The sequence below is a fragment of the Tachypleus tridentatus genome, chromosome 10 (genome assembly GCF_004210375.1).
Source record: "Tachypleus tridentatus isolate NWPU-2018 chromosome 10, ASM421037v1, whole genome shotgun sequence".
NCBI classification, from domain to species: Eukaryota; Metazoa; Arthropoda; class Merostomata; order Xiphosura; family Limulidae; genus Tachypleus; species Tachypleus tridentatus.
In genome coordinates this window covers 107,380,999-107,405,383 of record NC_134834.1, presented here as the reverse complement: position 1 = coordinate 107,405,383, position 24,385 = coordinate 107,380,999, and the positions used below count along the sequence as shown (strand labels likewise).

General features: G+C 32.4%; 1 long non-coding RNA gene across 1 annotated transcript in view; it reads right to left on the bottom strand.

Moving 5' to 3' along the window:
• LOC143228171 (uncharacterized) overlaps positions 1-23,772 on the bottom strand; it is an 88,960-nt gene extending 65,188 nt beyond the window's left edge. Inside the window, exon 1 of the long non-coding RNA XR_013015233.1 lies at positions 23,562-23,772. This is a non-coding gene — a long non-coding RNA (uncharacterized LOC143228171). The remainder of the gene's footprint in view (positions 1-23,561) is intronic.
• Between the last annotated feature and the right edge of the window lie 613 nt (positions 23,773-24,385).

Here is a 24,385-nt window from a genome sequence, read left to right as displayed (position 1 = left end):
ACAATTTAATGTCTTTCTAAGCTTAGGAGTCCAAGACTGAAAATAGAATCCCAAATGAAACCCAACAATGACCTTCATTATAATATCCTTAAACTTGCATGCAGTATTTATGTAGGTATAGCTTAAAATCACATTTGATCTGTTATTACTGACATTAATTTACTTGAATGGCTCAAAAAACTGATCATCCTAAACACCACGATATTTTGTATACATAACGGTTTTGTTGTTATTTCTATCAAATTATATTTGTAATTTACATTTTGATATACTACATTCATTACCTTGAACTTATCACAATCAAAATCCAGCTGACATTAATTCGCTCAACTTAGTAAACATTCTATATCCTTTTGTAAGGCTGCAGCGTCTTTCCCACAACAAGCAACACCAAAAACTTTGCTGTCACTAGCATTTTTAACTATTTCTTCATCCGTGACATTGATTTTGTTGTAAATAATAAAGAGGTCCTAACACTGAACCTTGAGGTACTAAACTCATAACATTAGTTCACTTTCACTAAACTCTATTTATAACATCACTCTGAGTTCATTCATCCAACCAGTTTTATATTCTATGCACCAACCTATCTCCCACACCTATAGAAATAAATATTTTTACGAACCTTTCATGTGACACCTTGGCATATGCTTTTAAAGATCCAGACACACCAAATTCAACCCGTATCTACATGACCAGTAACCTCTTTAGAGTATGTCAAAAGATACGTTATTCTTCCCTGGGGAAACCATGCTGACTATTTAACAAACTTTTAAACTTTCTCAATAAATTTGCAAAACATCCTTTAACAGACTTTCGAAAACGTTTCCCGCCACTGTCGTAAGACTAATAAACATATAATTACTGCCACATTTTTATCGCTTCTATTGAAAATCGGTGCAATATCAGCCAACTTCTCACTATTCAAATACTTCTAAAAATAGTAGCAAACGGCTCACATATCCAATCTTTAGCCACTTTGAAAACCTTTGGGTAATAGTAGGAGTTGAAGAAAGAAGAAGTGTTCCAGCCATCCCATAATCATAAGATATTAGTCTTTCTGTGTTATTCCTCAAAGAACTAAACCATTCTAATGTTTTACTAATCTTAATGTATCTGTCAGTGTCCTTACTAGTAATGTTTACATTTTGAAGTAACCTTTCTTCATACAATTTTCTTTTTGTCTAATTATAGTTTATAGGCTAATTAGCCTGGAATCGAATTGAAAAATCAAATTGATGATATACTTTGGAATATTGATATTTTGATGTAATTTTGGTGAATCGAATAATAGAATACACAGGAGTACAATACGAATAACAGAATACACAGGAGTACAATACGAATAACAGAATACACAGGAGTACAATACGAATAACAGAATACACAGGAGTACAATACGAATAACAGAATACAAAGAAGTACAATACGAATAACAGAATACACAGGAGTACAATACGAATAACAGAATACACAGGAGTACAATACGAATATTATAAATAACATTTTAGATGTTCAGTCACTGGTGCGACCATTCTCTGGTACTCAGGTTTTAAATGAAATTTTACTATTTAATTCAGTATTCAATAATGTTTATTTAAATACTCAAGTTTTGTGTACCGTTAAAATCTGTGACCTAAATATTGTACCTGTTGTAAAAATAATATTTCTTACTGTACATAATGTAAGTTGTAATAAAATAATATTTAATCACCAAGTAAATCCAAAACGAAACGATTAAAATAATTGTTCTACATGCACTTGATCATTAACATACGGAGAGGTTCGAGGGATTTGGGGCGAACCCCAATTTTTATGATATAAAAGAACTATGATTATATAGTTAACTGGTTATGGTATTTAACATTTTCCATATAGTCCAAATTTTTCTGATGAAGATTTAGCATGTTTTTTTTGGTTTGAAATAATCGAATGCAATACCTTCTGCATGTTTGTTTTTCTCTCACAAATTACAACCTCCATATTTCAACCATTCTGCGTGTGATCCTCATAAGTAAATACAAAACGTCAAATTAGAAAGTTCAAAATAAACGGAACTCTATGAAATAATTATCAGGTAAAAACTAACTAAAAGGAAACAATCGTGCTTGACAAACTTGTACTCGTGGTTATAAAACCAGAACTACTCTGCTATTAGTCGTTAACAAAGTTTAGTACCTTTCAACAGAATCATAAATCTATATAGCATCATCTTACGATCGGTATCTCTAGGGCCACTGTGTTTAGCACCTATATAATTGGTTTATGACAAATTCTATATGGTTCCACTCTGCCGTGACTAGACTCACAATAAGAGAAATAAATTAAACATGCTTCCAAGGATGATATATGTATAGTGAGATTACTAATCCACATATAACAAAAGAACGTATTTCCAAGAAGAATATGGTAACGAAACAGAATCCTCTGACCCAAGTCCCCTTGAGATGAACCTAGGAATATCTCTTGGCACCTTTAAGACAAAATTTTGAAGGATTTCAATTTGATCAAGTCATCCAGTCACCCTTGGAAGCCAACGTCTGTGATTATTGAAAGCGACCACCCGTTATTTCTTACACACATGACAATAACCTAAAATAAATCCTAGTACACAGTAACCTCAAATAAAATGACTCTCCAGACATTCACACACATGAACAAGTGTGTCACCTGCCCATATAAAAACAGCACTACACACATACGAGAACAGAACACAACTTTCGACATAACACAGTGTTTTACACATACCATAAATATATCATTTACTGCATAACTTGTAAAAAATTCAATAGTTTATATATAGGACAAACAGGCCACCAACTCGGTGATAGAAAACCAGAACATCTAAATCATATTAAACTGGGGAACCAAAATATAGACAAACATTTCACCATCATCAACCATAAGTTAATTTTTAGATTATTTTAACTCTTTAGTGTTCCAACAAATTAAAGAGAACGATTGAAAGAGATTTAATCTTCAACCTGGGAACTCTACAACCATCTGGTTTAAATGAAGAGATTAATCTTCAACCTGGGAACTCTACAACCATCTGGTTTAAATGAAGAGATTAATCTTCAACCTGGGAACTTTACAACCATCTGGTTCAAATGAAGAGATTAATCTTCAACCTGAGAACTCTACAACCATCTGGTTTAAATGGAGTGATTAATCTTCAACCTGGGAACTCTACAACCATCTGGTTTAAATGAAGAGACTAATCTTCAACCTGGGAACTCTACAACCATCTGGTTCAAATGAAGAGATTAATCTTTAACTTGGGAACTCTACAACCATCTGGTTCAAATGAAGTGATTAATCTTCAACCTGGGAACTCTACAACCATCTGGTTTAAATGGAATGATTAATCTTTAACCTGGGAACTCTACAACCATCTGGTTTAAATGGAGTGATTAATCTTCAACCTGGGAACTCTACAACCATCTGGTTTAAATGGAGTGATTAATCTTCAACCTGGGAACTCTACAACCGTCTGGTTCAAATGAAGAGATTTAATCTTCAACCTGAGAACTCTACAACCATCTGGTTTAAATGAAGAGATTAATCTTCAACCTGGGAACTCTACAACCGTCTGGTTCAAATGAAGAGATTTAATCTTCAACCTGAGAACTCTACAACCATCTGGTTTAAATGAAGAGATTAATCTTCAACTTGGGAACTCTACAACCGTCTGGTTCAAATGAAGAGATTAATCTTCTGCCTCGGAACTCTACAACCATCTGGAACTTCATATCTGACATTTGTGGATATGATATAAATACACGACAATAGGCACAAGTTCCTATTTTCTGAAATTCTATATATACATAACATTTGTCAAAAATTTCTATCATCTTACATTTTGTAAATTCACAACTGTTGAAACTACATGATGTCCGACATAAGACAAACAGGCTACCGATTCGGTGATAGATACACAATTGTTAAAAGTACTTGATGTCCGATATCCTACAGATACACAACATTTGTTGAAAGTATCTGATGTCCGACGTCCTTTTTATACATACAATTGTTAAAAGTACCTGATGTCCGATATCCTATATATACATAACAGCTGTTAAAAATTCCTGACTCCTACATTCTATAGATACACATCAACTGACACTAGTTTGTCTGATGACCGTTTTTAATAATTATATGTTGACCGTTCACGTGTTTCTTTTGTTTAGATTGCAGTTAGCTATGGTTGATGTAATAACTAGCTTTTCCCTACACATTAAAAACATGATAATTTGGAATATTAAGTTGGGTAAAGTTTAACCTTAACCAAACTGGAATAAAGATTATACACAGTATATACAGTAGTAATTTATTTCTTTACCGAAAATAGGCTTAACTGATGTTAGGCCTAAAACAACTGGACTTATAAGACTTCAGTGTCTGCAATTAGAATTATTTTGTATTATTCTGAAACTGAAAGTTTTGATAAATCAGCTTAACACTTAGCATTCGTTTGTTTCATTCAGTTACTTAACAGGAAATATAATCGATCATGGTTGAGGCTTACGATCTTGTATTTAAAAAATTAATCTTGCAATAAATATTCTAATTTGACCACAAATGTCTGTGCTGGTAATAGTCGTAGGTTCGTATTCCTTGACATTTCTAGCAAGCCAACAATACTTGAAAGTTCCTGACATTTAACTTTTAGACACTTTGCAATAGTTACAGGTCCCTAACATCTGGCATACAGTAAAGAAAACACGCAATATATAGATTATCATTTCTAACTTATTTTAAAGTTAATTTAAATTTAATTAGAGAACTCTAGTAAGAGAAGATGCTGTTAACAAGATAGACTTTATCAAATATATAATGTCCAGCTTAGTGTTAGCGTTATGGAAGATTGTTTAACACTGTTCACATGTGGTTATTTTTGTAACTGTTTAATAATGGAACAACAAGACGAATTTTGGAATTTTTAAGGTATTATAATGTGATATTCAACATTGTGTAATTAGCAACTACATCACCTCTACAATGTTCGTATTCCACTGAATACTTACTATATTTCAAACCTAGTCATTTCTGTTCTTAATAAACAGTTTTGCATCGTTTAGCTCATGTATATTTCATGGACCGAAGTTAACAGTATTTTATTAGTTCAAATAATAAAACGCATATTTTCTTCAATAGTCATTAATATGCTTAGTTGAGACAAACAGGAATTGTTAATCGAAGCAGAGTACCATTGTTCTGTGACGTAATGCTAGCTATGAGAATACCAAAACAGTTCTTAGCTTAACACAAAAGAATATTGTTGACAACAAAAGATGTTGCAGAAGCTTCTAAATAAGAACCACGTTTGAAGACTGGTTATTAAATAGAACAAATCCTGTCATAACCTATACGATAGAGACTGGTTACAGAAGGTCCTGCTCCCAGACTAGGCTGGCATAGTCGCTTTTTCCCGCCTCTTTTCTCTTTGTTTGGAAACTAAAGATTTATGAAATTACATACCCTACAATCATCTATCATGATCAAGATATCCCTCAAACCAACCTCAGGTAGTTATCGATTCGTCGTGAAGGAAGCAGAGCGAAAAACGAGATCGGGACCTGTCTGCGCGATGTTCTTGAATCATGCTCGATCTGACAGGTTCAGCTTAGTTAATCTAATGCACAGAGGATCTGCCACCAGGGAGCAGGGAAATGATGTCTACGGAAATTGAGTGAGAACACGTCTCCAGAGGCAGATTAAGTCGACAGTACACTGTACAAACTTTACTGGTAATGAACTGTCAATGGCTTGTACTACTCAGGAAAAAGACTCGCCATCCTCTAGTAATTCTATTTAACTAAGTGTAAATTTTACGCGGGAACGAAACGCAAGTAGAAGAGAAGATAACGAGACCACAGTATAATGTTCAAAAACAAAAACCATGTGCTCTATAAGTGTCTCACTCTATGAATAGATACGTAATGAGACACTAATTTCTTGCATCTTATGTAAATCACTTTCCGCCTTCATTTCGGGCAGTTCTGTATTCATTTCTTATTTTCTTACTTTTCAAACTTTATATATTTTATTTTTACTTTGAAAACGTAATATTAGGTTCAATGTTTCACTGCATAAATATAAAACATCTTCCGTTTCTTCTTTCAAAATAATAATGACGGAATAATCATATACATACTGTCCTGTGTTCTTGTCATATTTTCCTGGTTCTCTTTTATACTGTCTTATGTTTCTGTGAAATCGTTCTGTTTTCTCTTGGATTGTCATGATTCCTTATCACACTGTTCCGTGTTCCAGTTTGTTTGTTTGTTTCAGTTTCTCTATCATACTGTTCTATCTTCTTGTCATGTTCTCCCATTTTCTCCATCATACTGTCCTGTGTTCTTGCATTATTGTTCTGTTTTCTTCATCATACTGTCCTGTGTTCTTGTCATATTGTTCTATTTTCTCCATCATACTGTCCTGTGTTCTTGTCATATTGTTCTATTTTCTCCATCATACTGTCCTGTGTTCTTGTCATATTGTTCTATTTTCTCCATCATACTGTCCTGTGTTCTTGTCATATTGTTCTATTTTCTCCATCATACTGTCCTGTGTTCTTGTCATATTGTTTTATTTTCTCCATCATACTGTCCTGTGTTCTTGTCATATTGTTCTATTTTCTCCATCATACTGTCCTGTGTTCTTATCATATTGTTTTATTTTCTCCATCATACTGTCCTGTATTCTTGTCATATTGTTTTATTTTCTTCATCATACTGTCCTGTGTTCTTGTCATATTGTTTTATTTTCTCCATCATACTGTCCTGTGTTCTTATCATATTGTTTTATTTTCTCCATCATACTGTCCTGTGTTCTTGTCATATTGTTTTATTTTCTCCATCATACTGTCCTGTGTTCTTGTCATATTGTTCTATTTTCTCCATCATACTGTCCTGTGTTCTTGTCATATTGTTTTATTTTCTCCATCATACTGTCCTGTGTTCTTGTCATATTGTTCTATTTTCTCCATCATACTGTCCTGTGTTCTTGTCATATTGTTCTATTTTCTCCATCATACTGTCCTGTGTTCTTGTCTTTTCTCCATCATACTGTCCTGTGTTCTTGTCATATTGTTTTATTTTCTCCATCATACTGTCCTGTATTCTTATCATATTGTTCTATTTTCTCCATCATACTGTCCTGTGTTCTTGTCATATTGTTCTATTTTCTCCATCATACTGTCCTGTATTCTTATCATATTGTTCTATTTTCTCCATCATACTGTCCTGTGTTCTTGTCATATTGTTTTATTTTCTCCATCATACTGTCCTGTATTCTTATCATATTGTTCTATTTTCTCCATCATACTGTCCTGTGTTCTTGTCATATTGTTCTATTTTCTTCATCTTACTGTCCTGTGTTCTTGTCATATTGTTCTATTTTCTCCATCATACTGTCCTGTGTTCTTGTCATATTGTTCTATTTTCTTCATCATACTGTCCTGTGTTCTTGTCATATTGTTCTATTTTCTTCATCATACTGTCCTGTGTTCTTGTCATATTGTTCTATTTTCTCCATCATACTGTCCTGTATTCTTATCATATTGTTTTATTTTCTCCATCATACTGTCCTGTGTTCTTGTCATATTGTTCTATTTTCTCCATCATACTGTCCTGTGTTCTTATCATATTGTTCTATTTTCTCCATCATACTGTCCTGTGTTCTTGTCATATTGTTCTATTTTCTCCATCATACTGTCCTGTGTTCTTATCATATTGTTCTATTTTCTCCATCATACTGTCCTGTGTTCTTGTCATATTGTTTTATTTTTTTCTCCATCATACTGTCCTGTGTTCTTGTCATATTGTTCTATTTTCTCCATCATACTGTCCTGTGTTCTTGTCATATTGTTTTATTTTCTCCATCATACTGTCCTGTGTTCTTGTCATATTGTTCTATTTTCTCCATCATACTGTCCTGTGTTCTTGTCATATTGTTTTATTTTCTCCATCATACTGTCCTGTGTTCTTATCATATTGTTCTATTTTCTCCATCATACTGTCCTGTATTCTTATATTGTTCTATTTTCTCCATCATACTGTCCTGTGTTCTTGTCATATTGTTCTATTTTCTCTATATACAGTCCTGTGTTCTTGTCATTTTTTTTCTATTTTTCCATCATATTGTTCTGTGCTCTTGCCATATTGTTGTATTTCCTCCATCATACTGTCCTGTGTTCCTGGCACATTGTCTTGTTTCCGTATCCTATTGTTTTTAGTTTGCTTTAAAATTCGTGCAAAAGTACACGAGTGCTATCTGTGCCAGCCGTCCCTGATTTAGCAATGAAAGACTAGATAGAGGTAAGGCAGCTTTGTTACCACCCACCGAATGAAGGACGTGTTTCCAAAAGAATAAAGAACAAAGCCAAGTGAAGTTAGAACAATAAAAATGGAAGTGAGACTAGAACTATCAGAACAGATCTAAGTAAGATTAGAACAACAAAAATAAAGTTAACCGAGATTATAACCTGAAGAAGAAAAGTTTCATAAAACTATTGTTTTGATGTATTTTTCATTTTCAGCTTTTCAAATTTAGGCCACGGGAAAAACTCTCAAGCACTTCATCGAATTTAATATACGTAAATGACAATATCTGGGATCAGTGTATCATTAGCTTTCAGTCATGTACACGTACAACAGTATTCTTATCTGCACGGTTTGTTTCCCTTTTTCAAATCGTCATCAGTACTTTGAAAGAATGTTTTCATTGGAATAAAAACCATAACAGAAAATGAAACCCATTTATATGGTAATAAGCCCATGCATATCAAAATGTAAAGATTCCCTCTATTAAAAAAAAATAGAGAATCGATGTTTCTTTTTTCTTTCTCAATTACTTAGTATTTCGAGTTGGTCTGTATTAAATACCCTCTTTCAGTTAATGACATATATTCACAGACATTGCTAAGCATGGTCTCCGCCCCGTTTTAAATTAAGCAGAAAAACGAAACTTCTCTGATTACGGAAGAGCACTGTTATTTCGTATATTCTAAGCATCATTTTATCTAAAAATGAAGATAAATGTGCGCAGACTCTGTTTTTCTCACTCGCGAGAGTTCGTAAATGACTCCACATACTGTACGTCAAAATTAATTTTCTCTACATCACTAGAGATCCTACGGTACGGAACTGCTCTTTCATCAGACTATAATATTTTACCCTCCTATTTATTATGATAAAAAAAATAAATCCTGAAATATCAGAATATTTATGTTCATCTAATTTTTTTTTTATGTATATAGATATATAATTAGCATTTTATACGCTTAACTGTTCGATTTATTTCGAGGAGTGCTCTATACAACATACAGGTCGATTATGAGCCTCATCCTGAGGGAACTAAATTTCATCAAAGTAGATTGAAAACGTCATGTTTCATTCTACAAAGATCACGGATGTTAATGAATGTTTCAAACATTTTCTCATGAGATCTTCAATGAGTTTTCCGTCGATCTCAATCAGTCCATTAAGCCTATCCGTAAACGAAACAACTGAAGGCAACATATGTTTTTCACAATATCATGCACAGAGATTTACATTGTATTCAAATCACCAAACCTGCACTGAAAAACTGAAAAAAGAATAAAACAAATAAAACATTGTTGGTTTGCGAAGAAAAAGATTTAGAATATACTATGTTACGTATTATAATTTATCACAGCCGAGCCCCCACTTAGTTATGTTACGTATTATAATTTATCACAGCCGAGTCCCCACTTAGTTATGTTACGTATTATAATTTATCACAGCTGAGCCCCCACTTAGTTATGTTACGTATTATAATTTATCACACCTGAGCCCCCACTTAGTTATGTTACGTATTATGATTTATCACAGCCAAGCCCCCACTTCGTTATGTTACGTATTATAATTTATCACAGCCGAGCCCCCACTTAATTATGTTACGTATTATAACTCATCAGAGACGATCCCCCAATTTACTATGGTACGTATTATACTTTATCACGGACGAGCCCCCAGTTTATTATGTTACGTATTATAATTTATCATAGACAAGCCCATAGTTTACTATGTTACGTATTATAATTTATCATAGACAAGCCCATAGTTTACTATGTTACATATTATAATATATCAAGGAGGAGCCCCCAGTTTATTTTATTACGTATTATAATTTATCACGTACGAGCCTCCAGTTTATTATGTTACGTATTATAATTTATCACGGACGAGCCGCCAGTTTATTATGTTACGTAATATAATTTATCACAATCGAGACCCCAATTTGTTATGTTACGTATTATAATTTATCACAGACGAGCCTCCAGTTTATTATGTTACGTATGTTAACATAATAGTATTTCAAATAACTGATAATTTGAATTTGAATTTAGAAGTTAATTAAATGTCAGTATATATGAAATTTATGAAACTTGCTAATAAGATTGATACACAGTTTTCTTTCTTAATATAAATATATTTTATTATACAAACGATAATAACATTTATAAAAATGGTTATTACAAGTAATTATTTATATACACAAGTTTAACAAACTTACAAACAATACTAAGTTTTATATCCCGTCTAGAACTGAATATTTATTTTATCGACAATACAGATTCACTCGAGCAAGTCCTTCACTGGGACAGCGGTACTTCATAGGAGTTATACCCTTAAAATCAGGGGTTCGATTCCCCTCGGTGGAAACACTAGATTGCCCAATGTGGGTTTCCTATAAGAAACATACAAACACACACGACGAGAAAATTAACTTTGAGCTGATATTGTCACACCTTGATTAAGCTAGCTAGTTCGGTTGGCCTAACGCCTCTTGTACGAGGACATTAAAAATGGTCGAATTCTGTAGTTTTCACATTATTAAGCTTTATACACAATTATTGCTTTCGAGGCCTATAGTACAAAGACTTTAGCTGACCAATAATAATAATGTCTGTTAGTTCGTTTATATAGTTGAAGGAGAGATTCTGAAACGTTTAACAATGCTCGAAAACACTAGCATTTATGTAAGAGAAATATTGTTGATTCTTACTCTCAAGAATCTTCTACACATTTAGAGAATAAGCGGGACTTGCGCAATACACATCCAACAGTATGTGTCACATGTATAAAACACGATACTGAAACAAACATATAGCGGTAAATTCGTTATAATTATTATTTTAAAACATCCTGTACCATACCCAAAAATCATTTTTACCTTATAGAAAACATACTGCACCACGTTCAAACACATTTTGTACCATGTCCATAAACAAAATGTACCATTTTCAAAAAATCCTGTACCATGTACAAACACATTCTGTAACATGTCCAATAATCGTCCTCACCATGTCCGAATATTTTCTGTACCTCATTCAAAAATTTTCTTCACAATGTCCTAAAACACCGTATTCGATGTATAAACATTTTTTGTATTATGTCCAGAACCATCCAGCATCATGTATAAAATCACCCTGGACTATGTCCAATAAACATCCTGTACCATGTCGAAATATATTCTGTATCGCGTCCGCAATCATTCTGCAGGATTTTCTAAACCACTATGTACTGTGTACAAACATTATCTGTATTATGCTGAAAAACGTTCTGTGCCATCTACAAACATATTCTGTCCCATTTAGTCTTCTGGTGGGACAGCGAGAAGAATATAGACTTATAATACTAAAATCCAGAGCTCAATTCCTCGTGACGGACATAGCAGATAGCCTAAAACAAACAAACGCTGTCATTTAAAAAAACAAACCATCCTGGACATAATCCTAACACATCCTGTGCTGTATCTAAAATATTTCTGAATGAAACATATAACTCTCACATGTATGACAGAATTTCGTTTCCTAAAGACCAATTACTTTTGAATGAATGATTACGTTTAAAATGGAATTTTCTTTGTACTTGGCCTGTAGTAATGATATTAGATAAAATATTCTTCATGACAATTTTAGAAACAATGAAGTATTCAAACATGTACACAAGAAGCATTCCCAAAATTATAAATGAAACTTTAAAATATGGGAATAATTATGTCATAACTGCAAAAAATAAGATCCATAATGGACTAATTTACATTGTAATCACCTTAGTGAGGTGAAAATATTAATTAAACTATTTCAATTACTTTATTATTACAAACTGTCTCTCGATTTTTCTGTTTTAAAAATCATTCTGATTTTTCATACACAACAAATATGCGCAGCTACTTTAGTATATATGACAGATTTAATGTTTTCTTTGACTGGCTGTCCCAGCTGCAGACTACAGTTTTGCTTGTTGAAGGCTCATTAGCACAGCTTAGATTAGAAAAGTCAAAGAAATACAGTTAGGCCTCTCATAATGATGACTTATATACGATATTTTATATACAATATTAATGAGGATTTTAAGTCCTTTTCAATCGCCAATAAATTAAACTAATATACGCTTGCACGAAACAGGTTCTCATTTCAATTCTACATTTGGTGAAATTTAAACAAAAAATCTGTAACATGTGTATGTGATCATTAAACACTTGATTCGATGTACAACGGAGAATAACGAATGAAGAGCGAGCTCTAATGTTATTCAAAATAACTAAATTATTAATAAACTCACTTTATGAAAGAAACATTACATATTGCTCTTATTATTGACTATTATGAAATAGTAATATACTCAGTTTAACCTATGTAACATGTTTAATATTGACTACTATGAACTGGTAACGTAATATATTCAGTTCACCCGATGTAACAAGTTTAATATTGACTACTATGAGCTGGTAACGTAATATACTCAGTTTAACCAATGTAACATGTTTAATGTTGACTACTATGAACTGGTAACGTAATATACTCAGTTTAACCTATGTAACATGTTTAATGTTAACTACTATGAACTGGTAACGTAATATACTCTGTTTAACCAATGTAACATGTTTAATGTTGACTACTATGAACTGGTAACGTAATATACTCAGTTTAACCTATGTAACATGTTTAATGTTGACTACTATGAACTGGTAACGTAATATACTCTGTTTAACCAATGTAACATGTTTAATGTTGACTACTATGAACTGGTAACGTAATATACTCAGTTTAACCTATGTAACATGTTTAATGTTAACTACTATGAACTGGTAACGTAATATACTCTGTTTAACCAATGTAACATGTTTAATGTTGACTACTATGAACTGGTAACGTAATATACTCTGTTTAACCTATGTAACATGTTTAGTATTGACTACTATGAACTGGTAACGTAATATACTCAGTTTAACCTATGTAACATGTTTAGTATTGACTACTATGAACTGATAACGTAATATACTCAGTTTAACCTATGTAACAAGTTTAATATTGACTACTATGAACTGGTAACGTAATATACTCAGTTTAACCTATGTAACATGTTTAGTATTGACTACTATGAACTGGTAACGTAATATACTCAGTTTAACCTATGTAACATGTTTAGTATTGACTACTATGAACTGGTAACGTAATATACTCAGTTTAACCTATGTAACATGTTTAGTATTGACTACTATGAACTGGTAACGTAATATACTCAGTTTAACCAATGTAACATGTTTAGTATTGACTACTATGAACTGGTAACGTAATATACTCAGTTTAACCTATGTAACAAGTTTAATATTGACTACTATGAACTGATAACGTAATATACTCAGTTTAACCTATGTAACATGTTTAGTATTGACTACTATGAACTGGTAACGTAATATACTCAGTTTAACCTATGTAACATGTTTAATATTGACTACTATGAACTGATAACGTAATATACTCAGTTTAACCTATGTAACATGTTTAATGTTGACTACTATGAACTGGTAACGTAATATACTCAGTTTAACCAATGTAACATGTTTAATGTTGACTACTATGAACTGGTAACGTAATATACTCAGTTTAACCTAAGTAACATGTTTAGTATTGACTACTATGAACTGGTAACGTAATATACTCAGTTTAACCTATGTAACATGTTTAGTATTGACTACTATGAACTGGTAACGTAATATATTCAGTTTAACCAATGTAACATGTTTAATGTTGACTACTATGAACTGGTAACGTAATATACTCAGTTTAACCTATGTAACATGTTTAATGTTGACTACTATGAACTGGTAACGTAATATACTCAGTTTAACCAATGTAACATGTTTAATGTTGACTACTATGAACTGGTAACGTAATATACTCAGTTTAACCTATGTAACATGTTTAGTATTGACTACTATGAACTGGTAACGTAATATACTCAGTTTAACCTATGTAATATGTTTAATGTTGACTACTATAAACTGGTAACGTAATTTACTCAGTTTAACCTATGTAACAAGTTTAATATTGACTACTATGAACTGGTAACGTAATATACTCAGTTTAACCTATGTAACATGTTTAATGTTGACTACTATGAACTGGTAACGTAATATACTCAGTTTAACCAATGTAACATGTTTAATGTTGACTACTATGAACTGGTAACGTAATATACTCAGTTTAACCTATGTAACATGTTTAGTATTGACTACTATGAACTGGTAACGTAATATACTCAGTTTAACCTATGTAACATGTTTAGTATTGACTACTATGAACTGGTAACGTAATATACTCAGTTTAACCTATGTAACATGTTTAGTATTGACTACTATGAACTGGTAACGTAATATACTCAGTTTAACCTATGTAACATGTTTAGTATTGACTACTATGAACTGGTAACGTAATATACTCAGTTTAACCTATGTAACATGTTTAGTATTGACTACTATGAACTGGTAACGTAATATACTCAGTTTAACCTATGTAACATGTTTAGTATTGACTACTATGAACTGGTAACGTAATATACTCAGTTTAACCTATGTAACATGTTTAGTATTGACTACTATGAACTGGTAACGTAATATACTCAGTTTAACCTATGTAACATGTTTAGTATTGACCACTATGAACTGGTAACGTAATATACTCAGTTTAACCAATGTAACATGTTTAGTATTGACTACTATGAACTGGTAACGTAATATACTCAGTTTAACCTATGTAACAAGTTTAATATTGACTACTATGAACTGATAACGTAATATACTCAGTTTAACCTATGTAACATGTTTGAGTATTGACTACTATGAACTGGTAACGTAATATACTCAGTTTAACCTATGTAACATGTTTAATATTGACTACTATGAACTGATAACGTAATATACTCAGTTTAACCTATGTAACATGTTTAATGTTGACTACTATGAACTGGTAACGTAATATACTCAGTTTAACCAATGTAACATGTTTAATGTTGACTACTATGAACTGGTAACGTAATATACTCAGTTTAACCTAAGTAACATGTTTAGTATTGACTACTATGAACTGGTAACGTAATATACTCAGTTTAACCTATGTAACATGTTTAGTATTGACTACTATGAACTGGTAACGTAATATATTCAGTTTAACCAATGTAACATGTTTAATGTTGACTACTATGAACTGGTAACGTAATATACTCAGTTTAACCTATGTAACATGTTTAATGTTGACTACTATGAACTGGTAACGTAATATACTCAGTTTAACCAATGTAACATGTTTAATGTTGACTACTATGAACTGGTAACGTAATATACTCAGTTTAACCTATGTAACATGTTTAGTATTGACTACTATGAACTGGTAACGTAATATACTCAGTTTAACCTATGTAATATGTTTAATGTTGACTACTATAAACTGGTAACGTAATTTACTCAGTTTAACCTATGTAACAAGTTTAATATTGACTACTATGAACTGGTAACGTAATATACTCAGTTTAACCTAAGTAACATGTTTAATGTTGACTACTATGAACTGGTAACGTAATATATTCAGTTTAACCTAAGTAACATGTTTAATGTTGACTACTATGAACTGGTAACGTAATATATTCAGTTTAACCTAAGTAACATGTTTAGTATTGACTACTATGAACTGGTAACGTAATATATTCAGTTTAACCAATGTAACATGTTTAATGTTGACTACTATGAACTGGTAACGTAATATACTCAGTTTAACCTATGTAACATGTTTAATGTTGACTACTATGAACTGGTAACGTAATATACTCAGTTTAACCAATGTAACATGTTTAATGTTGACTACTATGAACTGGTAACGTAATATACTCAGTTTAACCTATGTAACATGTTTAGTATTGACTACTATGAACTGGTAACGTAATATACTCAGTTTAACCTATGTAATATGTTTAATGTTGACTACTATAAACTGGTAACGTAATTTACTCAGTTTAACCTATGTAACAAGTTTAATATTGACTACTATGAACTGGTAACGTAATATACTCAGTTTAACCTAAGTAACATGTTTAATGTTGACTACTATGAACTGGTAACGTAATATATTCAGTTTAACCTAAGTAACATGTTTAATGTTGACTACTATGAACTGGTAACGTAATATATTCAGTTTAACCTAAGTAACATGTTTAGTATTGACTACTATGAACTGGTAACGTAATATACCCAGTTTAACCTATGTAACAAGTTTAATGTTGACTACCATGAGCTGGTAACGCAATATACTTAGTTTAACCTGTGTAACATGTTTAGTATTGACTACTATGAACTGGTAACGTAATATATTCAGTTTAACCAATGTAACATGTTTAATGTTGACTACTATGAACTGGTAACGTAATATACCCAGTTTAAACTATGTAACATGTTTAATGTTGACTACTATGAACTGGTAACGTAATATACTCAGTTTAACCAATGTAACATGTTTAATGTTGACTACTATGAACTGGTAACGTAATATACTCAGTTTAACCTATGTAACATGTTTAGTATGACTACTATGAACTGGTAACGTAATATACTCAGTTTAACCTATGTAACATGTTTAGTATTGACTACTATGAACTGGTAACGTAATATACTCAGTTTAACCTATGTAATATGTTTAATGTTGACTACTATAAACTGGTAACGTAATTTACTCAGTTTAGCCTATGTAACAAGTTTAATATTGACTACTATGAACTGGTAACGTAATATACTCAGTTTAACCTATGTAACATGTTTAGTATTGACTACTATGAACTGGTAACGTAATATACTCAGTTTAACCTATGTAATATGTTTAATGTTGACTACTATGAACTGGTAACGTAATATACTCAGTTTAACCTATGTAACATGTTTAATGTTGACTACTATGAACTGGTAACGTAATATACTCAGTTTAACCAATGTAACATGTTTTATGTTGACTACTATGAACTGGTAACGTAATATACTCAGTTTAACCTATGTAACATGTTTAGTATGACTACTATGAACTGGTAACGTAATATACTCAGTTTAACCTATGTAACATGTTTAGTATTGACTACTATGAACTGGTAACGTAATATACTCAGTTTAACCTATGTAATATGTTTAATGTTGACTACTATAAACTGGTAACGTAATTTACTCAGTTTAACCTATGTAACAAGTTTAATATTGACTACTATGAACTGGTAACGTAATATACTCAGTTTAACCTATGTAACATGTTTAGTATTGACTACTATGAACTGGTAACGTAATATACTCAGTTTAACCTATGTAACATGTTTAGTATGACTACTATGAACTGGTAACGTAATATACTCAGTTTAACCTATGTAACATGTTTAGTATTGACTACTATGAACTGGTAACGTAATATACTCAGTTTAACCTATGTAATATGTTTAATGTTGACTACCATGAGCTGGTAACGCAATATACTTAGTTTAACCTGTGTAACATGTTTAGTATTGACTACTATGAACTGGTAACGTAATATATTCAGTTTAACCAATGTAACATGTTTAATGTTGACTACTATGAACTGGTAACGTAATATACTCAGTTTAACCTATGTAACATGTTTAATGTTGACTACTATAAACTGGTAACGTAATTTACTCAGTTTAACCTATGTAACAAGTTTAATATTGACTACTATGAACTGGTAACGTAATATACTCAGTTTAACCTAAGTAACATGTTTAATGTTGACTACTATGAACTGGTAACGTAATATATTCAGTTTAACCTAAGTAACATGTTTAATGTTGACTACTATGAACTGGTAACGTAATATATTCAGTTTAACCTAAGTAACATGTTTAGTATATTGACTACTATGAGCTGGTAACGTAATATACTCAGTTTAACCTATGTAACATGTTTAATGTTGACTACTATGAACTGGTAACGTAATATACTCAGTTTAACCTATGTAACATGTTTAATGTTGACTACTATGAACTGGTAACGTAATATATTCAGTTTAACCTAAGTAACATGTTTAGTATATTGACTACTATGAGCTGGTAACGTAATATACTCAGTTTAACCTATGTAACATGTTTAATGTTGACTACTATGAACTGGTAACGTAATATACTCAGTTTAACCTATGTAACATGTTTAGTATTGACTACTATGAACTGGTAACGTAATATACTCAGTTTAACCTATGTAACATGTTTAGTATTGACTACTATGAACTGGTAACGTGATATACTCAGTTTAACCTATGTAACATGTTTAATGTTGACTACTATGAACTGGTAACGTAATATACTCAGTTTAACCTATGTAACATGTTTAATGTTGACTACTATGAACTGGTAACGTAATATACTCAGTTTAACCTATGTAACATGTTTAATGTTGACTACTATGAACTGGTAACGTAATATACTCAGTTTAACCTATGTAACATGTTTAGTATTGACTACTATGAACTGGTAACGTGATATACTCAGTTTAACCTATGTAACATGTTTAATGTTGACTACTATGAACTGGTAACGTAATATACTCAGTTTAACCTATGTAACATGTTTAATGTTGACTACTATGAACTGGTAACGTAATATACTCAGTTTAACCTATGTAACATGTTTAGTATTGACTACTATGAACTGGTAACGTAATATACTCAGTTTAACCTATGTAACAAGTTTAATGTTGACTACTATGAACTGGTAACGTAATATACTCAGTTTAACCTATGTAACATGTTTAATGTTGACTACTATGAACTGGTAACGTAATATATTCAGTTTAACCTAAGTAACATGTTTAGTATATTGACTACTATGAGCTGGTAACGTAATATACTCAGTTTAACCTATGTAACATGTTTAATGTTGACTACTATGAACTGGTAACGTAATATACTCAGTTTAACCTATGTAACATGTTTAGTATTGACTACTATGAACTGGTAACGTAATATACTCAGTTTAACCTATGTAACATGTTTAGTATTGACTACTATGAACTGGTAACGTAATATACTCAGTTTAACCTATGTAACATGTTTAATGTTGACTACTATGAACTGGTAACGTAATATACTCAGTTTAACCTATGTAACATGTTTAGTATTGACTACTATGAACTGGTAACGTAATATACTCAGTTTAACCTATGTAACATGTTTAATGTTGACTACTATGAACTGGTAACGTAATATACTCAGTTTAACCTATGTAACATGTTTAGTATTGACTACTATGAACTGGTAACGTAATATACTCAGTTTAACCTATGTAACAAGTTTAATGTTGACTACTATGAACTGGTAACGTAATATACTCAGTTTAACCTATGTAACATGTTTAATGTTGACTACTATGAACTGGTAACGTAATATATTCAGTTTAACCTAAGTAACATGTTTAGTATATTGACTACTATGAGCTGGTAACGTAATATACTCAGTTTAACCTATGTAACATGTTTAATGTTGACTACTATGAACTGGTAACGTAATATACTCAGTTTAACCTATGTAACATGTTTAGTATTGACTACTATGAACTGGTAACGTAATATACTCAGTTTAACCTATGTAACATGTTTAGTATTGACTACTATGAACTGGTAACGTAATATACTCAGTTTAACCTATGTAACATGTTTAATGTTGACTACTATGAACTGGTAACGTAATATACTCAGTTTAACCTATGTAACATGTTTAGTATTGACTACTATGAACTGGTAACGTAATATACTCAGTTTAACCTATGTAACATGTTTAATGTTGACTACTATGAACTGGTAACGTAATATACTCAGTTTAACCTAAGTAACATGTTTAATGTTGACTACTATAAACTGATAACATATAATAATTCCAGTCTAACTGGTGTAACATGTTTAATGTCGACTGCTATGAACTAGCAACATATAATCTTTTCAGTCTAACTGATGTAAGATATTTTGAGTTGACTAGTATAGACTGATAACAAGTATTTACTCATGAACAGTTTGGACATAGCAGCTGCATTTTTGTAAATAATATATATTTCTATCAGGATTTTTTTCCATTTCATCTGGATGTTGAAACCATGTATTCATCAATATTATTGAAACACTGTAATGATTGGAATCACTAAGTTTGGATATTAAGTTTACTGTTTTTCTAATGTGTCTAAATTCGACAGTTAATTCAAGTTTTTAAAATGTATTCATTCTCTGACAATATATACATTTAATCGAAACACGTTTAACAATAATTCAGTGAAAACAATAGGAAAAGGAGGTTATTTCTGTTTCAGAAAGTTTTCAAAAACCCGGTATAATATTTAAAATTACTGTGTACAATATATGTTTCTAGTTTGAAAAACTTACTATGTTAGAGAGACTCGCACTTAATCTTTAAACAAGGGTTAAATGATTCTAAGGTCCAATAAGGTTGACCAAGGTGACTCTTGGGTACCATGATGTTAACCCACATGACCTGCAGTATAGATACCGATTACTGTTCATAGTAGTTGCTTAAAGCCCTCAACTGGTCAAAGTGCCTGTATTATTGTACTAACACGTTTATTTCTAAAAATGTTTGTATACCTTCTTGAACAGTTTAGGTTTCCTTACTGTCCATCCACTCTTTCAAGACGCTTATTTTTTTAAATAATCCTTTGAAATTAGCTTATTTTTGGAAAAAAAACACCAGATTAAAAGACGACATAATGGTGCATGAAATGGAATTGGAGTCTACTATTAGTTTGTTGGTTTTTCTAATTTCGCACAAAGCTATTCGAGGGCTATCTGTGCTAGCCGTCCATAATTTAGCAGTGTAAGACTAGAAGGAAGGCAGCTAGTCATCACCACCCACCGCCAACTCTTTTACCAACGAATAGAGGGATTGACCGTAACATTATAACGCCCCCACGGCTGAAAGGGTGACATGTTTGGCGCGACAGGGATGCGAACCTGCGACCGTCAGATTACGAGTCGCACGCCTTTACACACTTGGCCATGTAGGGCCCTTCTACTGTTAGAGAGAAACGTTTAACGACAGTTTTGTTTGTATGTTTATTATTAAGTACAAAACTACACAATGAGCTGTTTGTACGCTGCCCACAATGCGTATCAAACCTGGTTTTTAACACAATGAGCCTACATACTTACCGCTTTATTACTTGGTGGGGGAGGATTTTTCGACCAATGAGGATCCTGCATTAATTTACTTTTTTACGGAATCAATTTTGTGAGAAGCGATAACTTTAAATTTTCAAGGTGAATGTCGAAAGAAGATCAATGTTGAGTAGGACGATGTGTGTGTGTGGGGGGGGTTCTGAAACAAGAAGATTCATAGGATGAAGTGTGGGGGGTTATGAAACAAGAAGATTCATAGGATGAAGTGGGGTTTTGAAACAAGAAAATTCATAGGATAAAGTGTGTAGGGGTTCTGAAACAAGAAGATTCATAGGATGAAGTGTGGGGGGTTCTGAAACAAGAAGATTCATAGGATAAAGTGTGTGTGTATGTGTGTGGAGGGGTTATGAAACAAGAAGATTCATAGGATAAAGTGTGTGTGTATGTGTGTGGAGGGGTTATGAAACAAGAAGATTCATAGGATAAAGTGTGTGTGTATGTGTGTGGAGGGGTTATGAAACAAGAAGATTCAGAAAAACCTGGTCTACACAGTTGGTGTTCTATTGACAAAAGTAGACAAGTTTTAACGCGCAAGTAGCCAGTTTTTTACTGGAGTTCTTGATGAACTTCCAGAGGAGAAAAGAACAATTACTTTTTTAATTGGTCCATGAAAACCTCCCCTTCTTTCACTTCGCCCAGTATGTTGTTGTGTAACTTAACGAAATAAACCAAGCTCTCACGTTTCAAAGTATTCTGTGTTCTTCTAAGAGCCTGAAAACGACCGAAAATACCGTCGCATCAACGAATCGCGGCTCAGCAAGACACAGTTTGCCATCATACAATGACGGTAGATGGCGTCTTTCCAAATAGATGATTCTTAGTTCGTCAACTAAACACACTTCATCTATAATTATACTCAAAATACATACTTCATAAGGGAACAAGGACATCTTGCAAGGGCAACTGTAGCGTCATCTATTGTCTAGATTCAATGACTAAACAATAAAAATATACCTGAAGAAAACATCAAGTTTGTCATCTTTCTAGTAAATATCATCCTTGTAGAAAACACCATATTATTGTCATCCAACCAGACAACACTGTGTATTAGCTTCTCTCCAAATAACACTAAGTAATATTCATACTTCCAGATAACAGGACGTATTGTTATTCTTGCAGATAACACCAGATAATTGCCATACTTTCCAACAACACCACGTACTGCCATCCTTCCAAATAATTCCACGTATTATCATTTTTCGAGATAATCAATGACATTGTAATACTTCCAGATAACTCCATGTATTGTAACCTTTCCCAATAACACTACGCAATTTTCATACTTCCGGGTAATTCAACGTAATGACATTATTTCAGACAAATCAAGGTCATTTTCATGCTTCCAGATATCACCATGTAGTTGTTATACTTCCAGATAACTTCATGTAGTGTTATCCTTACAAACAACACCATATAACTTTCATACTTCCAGATAACGTCATGTAATGTTATCCTTACAAACAACACCACATAACTTTCATACTTCCAGATAACGTCATGTAATGTTATCCTTACAAACAACACCACATAACTTTCATACTTCCAGATAACTTCATGTAATGTTATCCTTACAAACAACACCACATAACTTTCATACTTCCAGATAACTTCATGTAATGTTATCCTTACAAACAACACCATATAACTTTCATACTTCCAGATAACTTCGTACGCAATGTTATCCTTACAAACAACACCACATAACTTTCATACTTCCAGATAACTTCATGTAATGTTATCCTTACAAACAACACCACATAACTTTCATACTTCCAGATAACTTCATGTAATGTTATCCTTACAAACAACACTATCTAACTGTCATACTTCCACATAACTCCACGTATTGTTATCCTTACAAATAACATAATTTAATTGTCATACTGCCCAGATAACATCTTCAGTAGTCATTTACACCCTTAAAGGTGGTTGAAAAGTCAGACTTACCAACAAAGTAGTTGCGGCGACAGAAACATTTATATACAGCCTTATTTGTACTTACTTCTAGCTGAATATATATATATCCTTACTTCAGAAGCCAAGATTTTCCCACACCGATAAACAGGATAACTAGGTTTCATTCTTGAAATTCAGTACGTATCAGCTCTTTGTCGTTTTTTCTTGTTAAGCATGAGACATGACAAATATCTCTACACGATTATTCAGAAAAGATCGTCCAATCAAGGTTAGTTATTATTCAGTGCCCGGAACTTTTGTTCTTGGCTCGGTTGAAACGTGACGCTTTCGAGGCCTAACGAACAAAGGAGATTAAATTAGCTGCGAATAGGAATAGAGAATAGACTGAAGATTGTGAACCCTATTTATGAGGAAAAGGTGTTCACTTACGTGTCCTCTTTCAATGACATGACATTTTACAAACCTTACGTAAGCAAAACTGAGTGCACGTGCGTTCATGAAACCGTTTTTATTTGTTTGTTCATTGTTAAGCGCAAAGTACACTATGAATATCGATGATCTATCAAACGTGAGTATCAAAACCCATTTCTCAGCACTATAAACCCATAGATACATCTTTGAAATACCGCGGGTCAACCACTTCTAAGGTACACTGATAAGAAAAAGCAGCCATGTTTTTCTTTTCGTTCTTGTTGTTTCTTTAAGTAAAATTTCAACAAAACGCAGAAGAAAGAGTCTTCCCTAAATATGAAAATAAAAGTAAACACACGCATGCGAGATAAGAAACTATTATTACTATTCAATCCAAGATGAGGTGATAAAAATACTGGGCCGGTTTGATGTGTCTACTGCAGAGAATCGTACCCAGAATTTTAGGGCTGTAAGTCTATACACTTACTTATGTTACACCGATGGACCTCAACTGAGTCGGAAGTTA